An 8,784-nucleotide genomic window follows, 5' to 3' on the forward strand; every position below is an offset into this window, starting at 1 on the left:
ATGCTCAACAAAGAGGTTATAGAGCTAAACACTACAATTAGGAAATGATATGACTGACATACATAGTGCTTTCCATCTAAATGCCAAAAAAAAAAATTCGTTCTTTTCAAGTATGCCTGGCTCATTCTTAAAAATAGACTACATGCTGGGATACAAGTTGAGTCTGAGTAAATAAAAAACAAACAAACATAGAGATTACTCAGACATCCTTCTCGGAGCACCACACCATAAAGATGGAGATTAATAAAAGGATGACCAGAAAAACAAGGGTGAACAATAGGAGGCTGAATAATGGTCTTCTGCGACATGAATGGGTACTGGTGCAGATTAGAGAGGAGTTTAGGAAGTTTCTAGAAACTAATGAAAATGAGAATACAACTTATCAAAATTTATGGGATACTGTGAAAGCAGTTATCAAAGGTAGCTTGACAGAAATAAGTTCATATATGAAAAAGTAAGATAGACTTATGATTGATTGATCCACTTTCACAAATCCTCCAGCAACTAGAACAGCCAAAAGAATAAACCCTCCAATAGCAAAAAAAAAAAGAAAAAGAAAGAAAGAAACAGTTAAAATCAGGGCAGAGTTCAACCGTCCAACCAGTGAGAAGACAAAAGAATAATGCAAAAGATTAATGCTGCAAAAGCTGGTTCTTCGAAAGGATCACCTGAATCGACAGACCACGGCAAACCTAACCAAGGGAAGGAAGGAGAAACAGCAATATCAGGATGAGTGATAAAAGAGGGGTATCACAACCATGCCAAATTAGATTAAAAGGATAGTCACAAACTACTATGAAAGTTTCACTATAATAAATTCAACAATGTTGAAGACATGGACAAATACTAGGGAAAACAATCCCTCCCTAGATTATCTCAGATAGATTTCAAGAAAATCAACAGACCCATAGCAAAAGAAGAAAAGGATATGATTATCAAGAAGTTACCAACAAAAAAGCTAATGGACCATATGGCTTCACAGGAGAATTCTACCAAGCATTCAGGGAAGGGCTGACACCAATACTCCACAAATTATTCCAGAGCGTAGAAAAGGATGACAAAGTCCCAAACTCATTTTATGAAGCCAGTATAATTTTGATACCCAAACATGGCAAGGCTCCCACAGGAATAGAGAACTAACTCTAATGAACATAGATGCAATAATCCTTAACAAGTTATTGGCCAACAGACTACAAAAGAATATAAAATGTATCATCCCACATGATCAGATAGGATTCATTCCAGGGATGCAGGGATGGTTTAACATCTGAAAATCCATAACTATTATATACCATATAGATAAGAAAAATAATAAGAATCACAGGATACTATCAATAAATGCAGAAATGGCATTTGTCAACATCTAACACGCATTCCTAATTAAGACACTCAAGAAGATAGGAATGGAAGGACAGATCCTCAAGTTAATACAAGCTATCTATGAAAAGCCAACAGACAACATCATAATCAATGGAGAAAAGACAAAATAAATACCACTGAAAAAAGGTGAGCAGACAAGGATGTCCCTTGTCCCCACTTCTATTCAGTATTATACTGGAGGTCCTACCTAACAACATAAGGCAACAGCAGGATATAAAAGGTATCCAGCTGGGGAGGGGAAGGTTAAGCTATCACTATTTTCAAATGACATGATTCTATATATTGAAAACCCCAGAAGATCCACAACAGGAGTACTGAAGATAGAGGAATATGGAAGAGTAGCAGGATACAAAATCAACAAACAGAGGTTGATTGGTTTGCTATATACATTGGACATGACCATGGAAGAGATCAAGAAGGCAGTACCCTTCACAATACAAAGAACAAATTGAAATATCTAGGGATGTATTTAAACAACATCACAAAAGACCTATCGAAGGAAAACTATAAGCTATACTACAGCAAACCAAAAGCGACCTCCATAAATAGAAGAATATCACAGGCTCATGGATTGGAAGACTCAATATAGTAAAGATGTCAATCCTACCCAAGGCTTTTTATAAGTTTAATACAATCATGATTCAAATACCAAGAACCATCTTCAAAGAATTTGAAAAACTGACCACCAATTTCAGTTGGAGAGGAAAGAAGCCCAAAATTAACAGAGAACTCCTCAAGGAGAAGGACAAATTTGGAGGGCACATTTTACCTGACTTTAACAGTGACAGTGGTAAAAAAAGGCTGGTGCTGGCTTAATGACAGATAGTCAGACCAATGGAAAAGAACAGAAAACCCAGAAATGAAACCACCAACACACAGACAACTCATCTTTTCTACAAGGTCCCCCAAAGCATCAAAGCATCAGGTGGGTGGCAGATGCCGTACTGAACAAGTGATACTGGAAACAATGGAAATAAGATGCTTATCTCATCTAATGCACAAGAACAAACTCAAGGTGGTTCACAGACCTAGAAGTAAAACCCCAAATTATCAGGACTACCAGTGAAGAAATTGGGATACACCTAAGAACCTTGGCCCAGGGAATACATAGGCTAACTGCAATAGAGAAGGGTAGATACACAGGTAGACAACTGAAATCAACAAGTGGGATTTACTAAGGATAAAACACCTGTGAGCCTCCAAGACTTCACCAAAGATTAACAAGGCAACCCACAGACTGGGAGAGGGTTTTTAACAATGACACAACAGAAAAAGGGCTTCCTACTAAACTGTGCAACACCCTCCTGACTCACAAAAAAGGAAAACTGTTAAACACTTGAAGAAGGTGGCAAAAGAACAGCAAATATGTTTTATTAGGGAGGAGACTTGGATTGTCAATAAACATATGAGAAAATGCTCGTGTTCATTAGTCATTAGAAAAATACAAATCAAATCAATCATGAGATGCAATCTAGCACCCTTGAGGTTAGCCCAAATCAGGAAATCAGAGATTAACAAATGTTGGAGGCGTGTGCTGAGATAGGAACTCTCCTCCACTGCTGGTGGTCTTGTGGATATGTACAGCCTCTGTGGAAAGTGATCTGGCAATGTTTACAGAAAATGGATATTGATCTACTGTATGACTTAGCAATTTCTCTATGGACATATAACCAGAAGAGGTAAGAAATAAACCACTTCCAGTCTTCTGAACTTCAATGTTTATTGCAGTGCATTTCACAATCACAGAGTTGAAAAAAATCCTAAATTTATATGGATCGGTGGATCAGTAAACTCTAGCATCTATACACAATGGAGCATTCTTCATCACTAAAAAGTACTGATGAAATTAAATCATCACTAAAAAGCAGAGTTGGAAAAAACTTACATTTCTATGCATCAGTGGATCAGAAATCTCTGGCACATACATACAATGGAGTACTGTGCATCACTAAAAAGCACTGATGATCACATGAAAGATGTAATTTCATGGGAAGAGTTGGAGGAAATTATGCTAGGTGAGGTCAGTCAATCACAAAATAAGTATAGCATGAGTCACCTGTGGTAAGTGTAATGAGCAAAGTAGGTACAGATGTGAAGCCACCTATCTCACAATATACAGAAGGAGGCATAGGTAGTCGGGACGAGGTTAGACAAAACCTACGGAGGGACATGATAATCCAACACTAAGAAGGGGGAAAGGAGTGAAAGGAGAAGGAGAAAAGGGGGGTGGTAAAAGTGAGATGATGTCATGAGGGGAGCAGGACACTAACCCACCCAGGGGGAGCGTATTGTTTTTTCCCCCACAGAATTGGGAGTGGACATACAGACCCAACCATGGTGCACCAAGACATGAGGGCAACATAGCCACATGGAGGAATGCATGAAAAGAGAAGGCTACAAGGATGACCCCAACCAGAGTCAAACTGACTCCATCCCTAGAAGTATGTGAGACAGGGAACACCATTAAACCTACAGGTTGGGGAGAGGGACTGGCATGCCTTGCACCCATGGAAACAAACCAAGAAGGTGAAAGAGAAAGGGATTCCCAATCTAGATCCCATGCTACACACCAAACCTAGATGGCAACTTCCCTGCAGGGAGCTGCTAAGGCACAGAAAGGATTGTAGGGCCCACAACAGTTCATGTCATGTTTTCCCCTTACTGCGGCAGAGGACAATTCTGAAGTCACGTGGGGGGAGTTAGTGTGGTCTGAGCCCCCCCATGGTGGGGCATACCAAGAAGGGAACATAATAGATAAGCAACTGGAGCAAAGCAAAGCCCCTGAGAAGCCCCCACAAAAGACTTCAGGCTAGGAGTGGCAGTCATAGAGGACCAGTCATAGAGGTCAGTGGGGAAACCTGGAATTTGTGTGTTTTATCTCTTTTATTTCTCGTTTCCCCTTTTCAATCTTTTGTTTTCTTTTTGTTTGGTATATGTCATTGTTGGTTTCCCTACTTATATAAGATAGGCATGGGAAGTAAGCTCAAGGAGAAAGCAACAAGACCGATGGTCCCGGAGGGACTTGGTGGGAGAAGGTAGTGAGGGAAGGGTGCGGTAAGCAAATAATCCCATAAAAGGGAAATGACTAGAGAATTAGAATCAACAAAAAGGAGGGAGTAGAGATCTTGGGGTATAGTGCAACAGGAAACTAGCTAAGAGAAAGTACAAAGAGAAAATAGGGGGAACGTGATGGTGGGACAGAAGAAAGGTAAAAGGAAACAGAGGAAGGCTCTAGGAAGCAAAGCATTTGAAAGCAGTATAAGCATAGCACATATGTAAATACATTAATCCAGAAAAGTAGAGGTATTAGCCTATGTGCATATATTTATATGGCAATACATTGAGTTGACAGATTTCAGCCCTCTACTTCTAGCCTCTCTCAATATAAGGACACTTTGTTCTAGAAATTGGCAGTCTGAGATGCTCATCCTCCCAGCACAATCACTGAAGATAAAATGGATACATAAGCAAATATGGTGAAGAAGGCACATGGTGCCCAGCTATTGAAAGATAGAGCGCCTGGCGACTTAAAGGCTTGAAGTGTATAAGCGACCATCCAGCAGAGAAGCAACAAGCCCACATGGAAAAACCACACCGCTGGTTCGATCATGATGAGTCATCGGGACTGGGTAATAGGGCCTCAGAAGACACATAACAAACAAATAAACAGAAACGTATGGTTGAGAACGAGGTTGGTTGGAGCAGGGACCCAAATCCCATCTGTAGACAATGGAACATTTCCCCACAGAGAGGCCAGAGGGATGGGATGAGTCAACCAGAGTGCAGTAAAGCATAGGTGAAATACACAATATTCCTCTGATTCCTTGAGGTTTCCTCACCACCCCGCTATCATGATCCTAGTGCTGCTTCTCAATTCAGACTAGTCTGGAGCATGTATTCATAATAAGAGATGGGAGCTCACGACATATGGAATCCAGGAACAGGAGTGGGAATAGCACTACAAGAAGAGTAGAGGTAAAGGGATAGGATTGGGGAAAGGGAGAACCAATTGCAATGACAAATGCATAAGCATATACCCACCTCCAGGGGGAAGAACAGAAAACATGGGCACTTGAGTAATTTCTGGTTTTGACCAGAGTGATCCTTAACAATCTTGATGATTAGTTATTTATAACACTAAACTTCAAGAACTCTGATTTTTGCAAGGATATCTGTTCTAGAAATTGCTAGAGGAATATATTGGTATAGAAGAAGCACCATTCCATTTACTATCATTAGCAATCTTCCAAAAATTAGGCATTATCTGCCAGCGGTTGATTCTAGATTATAAACTTCACTAGACACGATCCTCACTCTTGTTCCTATGATTGAGCTCATCAATGTTACTATAGATACAAAATACTATATAGACATATTTATCATTGTTAGTAGCTACCATACTGATTCCCACTCATAGCAACTGCTTTATGCAGAGTAGAATTACTTTCACCAGCTTTTCAGGAGCATGATGTTTCCAAAACAGATTGCCAGAACTTTATCCTGAGGATACAATGGGTGATTTTTGCCAACAACTTTTAGCCACTTGTGATATGCAGGGACATATGAAGGGTCTTCAAAAAATCATGGAAAAATAAAATTCCAAGATAATGGGATTTTCCAAACTCTTTTCAAACCCTCATCATAAAAGTGTGTGTTCAGTTAGTATTGTATATTTTGTAACCCTCCTATGACTGAATTTTTACCAAGTCATATATTCCCCATCGGTACAAAGTGTCAAAATGTAGAAGATATTATCTTAAAAGTTAATCTAAATAGTCACAATAATACTATAGAAGAACAAGAGCACATATTTCTAATTTAGTGATAAGCAAATGATCTGAGAAGCAGGACAATATACAGATGAGAGCATCATCAGGATTGAAGGAAGGCTTATTAATAAATTACTAAATGCAGATGAGGACATTGAAGAATTCTACCAAACACTTCAGTCAGAAATCAATCAAACATAGATTCAATATTCACTGATAATTATTGGTGATTGAAATGCAAAAGTGGGAAACATTCGTCAGAAACTAAGGAGCTGTGATAGAAAAGAAGTTGGAAATCAAGTTATAGAATTTCTCAAAAGCAATGAGATGTTCATAGCAAATATGAACACAGAAGATGACTAAACATATGGAATTTGCCAAAGAGAATCCAGAGAAAACTATAAACGGTGTATACTTTTGTATAAGCTGAGTTTTTCAGCACATTTTTATACAGTTTTTGTGGTAAAATTAGGTGCCTTGACTGATATTTAGGTTGGCTTCTACTTGAGTGTATACATTAAGTGGGAAGAGATGATAGAGAAACACAGTATGAGCAGCTAAAAACAGACCAATGGCTAACTATGGAACTGACCATAAATTTCTCATATGTAAGGTTAAGAAACACATGAAGAAAAGTAAAACAAGTCCACAGGGGCTTAAATAGGACCTTGAGGCTATCCCACCTAAATTTGGAGAATATATCAAGAAGAAATTTGACACATTGAACATTAATGACAGAGCATTGATGAGCTGCAGTAGGGCATCATGACCATCATTCATGAAGAATGTAAAAGGAAATTAAAGAGACAGGAAAGAAAGAAAATATCTGAGTGGATGTCAGAAGATACTCTGTAAAATGTTCTTAATCATGGGGTAGCTAAGGAAAACTGAAGAAATAATGGAATGAAAGAGCTAAATACAGAGTTTCAAAAGGCTGATCAAGAATAGGAAAAAATTATAATGAAACGCATAAAGACCTAAAATTAGAAAAGCAAAAGGGGAAACATACTCAGCATGTCTGAAGCTGAAAGAATTCAAGAAAAATTTCAAGCCTCAAGTTACAATCTTGGAAGATTCCATGGCCAAAATATTGAATGATGCAGGAAGCATCAAGAAAGGATGGGAAAAAAAAAAAAAAAGAAAGGATGGGAAAAAAATTTAAAAAAAGAAAGATGGATGGATGGAAATAACCCCACTGGGAATCCTATGCCCTCCTTGCCATCTATTTTAGATCACTTGTGTTCCCTTATCCCTGGGTTTGTTGACACTCCCCTTCTTTTCCCTGGACCCCCCTCTCCTGTTTCCCCTTCAGAACAGTCGGTGGCCTTGTTTTCTCCTCCAGATTGTTTATCCCACCTATCTTATCTAGATAGTCATGCAGAGACAATAATGAGCACAAAAACAAGACAGAGCAAAACAAAACAACAACAAACCCAATGGCAAATAAAGAAAAGCCTACAAATAGTTCCAGGTCTGTTTGTTGACCTTTAGGAGTGTTTTTCAGTCGAGTCTGATGGGGTTCTATGCCCTGGCCCCAATCCATATTTGGTATTCACTGGGGACTTCATTGCTCTGCTCCCTTGCTGTTCCATGGCATGCCATTAGTGTTTCACCTGGGTGTGGTGGGGTCAGATTGGGCACAATTCCCTCATTGTGTCCCCAGTGTTGTCCCCATAGTACTATGGGTCAGTGAGGAACAGCGTGTCTTCTGGTGGGGCCAACCCTATGGTCCATTCTGTGTATTTGTAGCTCTGAGCAGGAATATCATTGCTGGGGCTTAGTGGGCCAGGATGTGTTTCGCTCTCTCTCCTTCCCTCTTTGCTCATGCGTGCTCTGATCATAGCACTCCACTTTCTGATGGGGCTTGATCAAGGGCAATGCAGCCCAGAGCAATAACTGAAACCAGAAGAAGGCCAACCATGATAGTGGGACAAGAAGAAAGTAAAAGGAAATCAAATAGGCTTAAAAGGAAATCAAGGATTGTGGGCTTCAGTATAGGTTACAACACAATATAAGGAAGAACAAAATTTTCACATCTGGATAATAGGCAACATCATGATAAATGGAGAAAAAGTTGAAGTTGTCAAAGATTTTGTGTGGCTTGGATCCACAATCAATGGTCAAAAAGCAGCAGTCAAATGATCAAAAGGTCTACTACATTAGGTAAATCTGGTTGCCCAAGATCTCTTTAGAGCAGTGGTTCTCAACCTTCCTAATGCTACGACTCTTTAATATAGTTTATTCTTGGCTGGTGAACACCCAACCATAAAATTTTTTTCGTTGCCACTTTACAACTGTAATTTTGCTACTGTTATGAATTGGGCGACCCTGTGAAAGGGTCATTTGACCTCCAAAGGAGTTGCAACCCACATGTTGAGAACAGCTCCTTTAGAGAATTGAAGAGGAAAAATGTTAGTTTAAGAACTAAGGTGTATCTGACCCAAGCCATGGTATTCTGCATTGCCTCATGTGCATATGAAATGTGGACATTTTACAGGGAAAACTCAAGAGCTTATGCATTTGAATTATGATGCTGGAGAAGAACATTAAAGGAACCATGGACTGCTGGAGGGATACACCTATCTGTATTGAAAAATATAAGCGCGGATTTTCCTTGAGAGGAGAGGATGATGGG

The sequence above is a fragment of the Tenrec ecaudatus genome, chromosome 2 (genome assembly GCF_050624435.1).
Source record: "Tenrec ecaudatus isolate mTenEca1 chromosome 2, mTenEca1.hap1, whole genome shotgun sequence".
Taxonomy (NCBI): domain Eukaryota; kingdom Metazoa; phylum Chordata; class Mammalia; order Afrosoricida; family Tenrecidae; genus Tenrec; species Tenrec ecaudatus.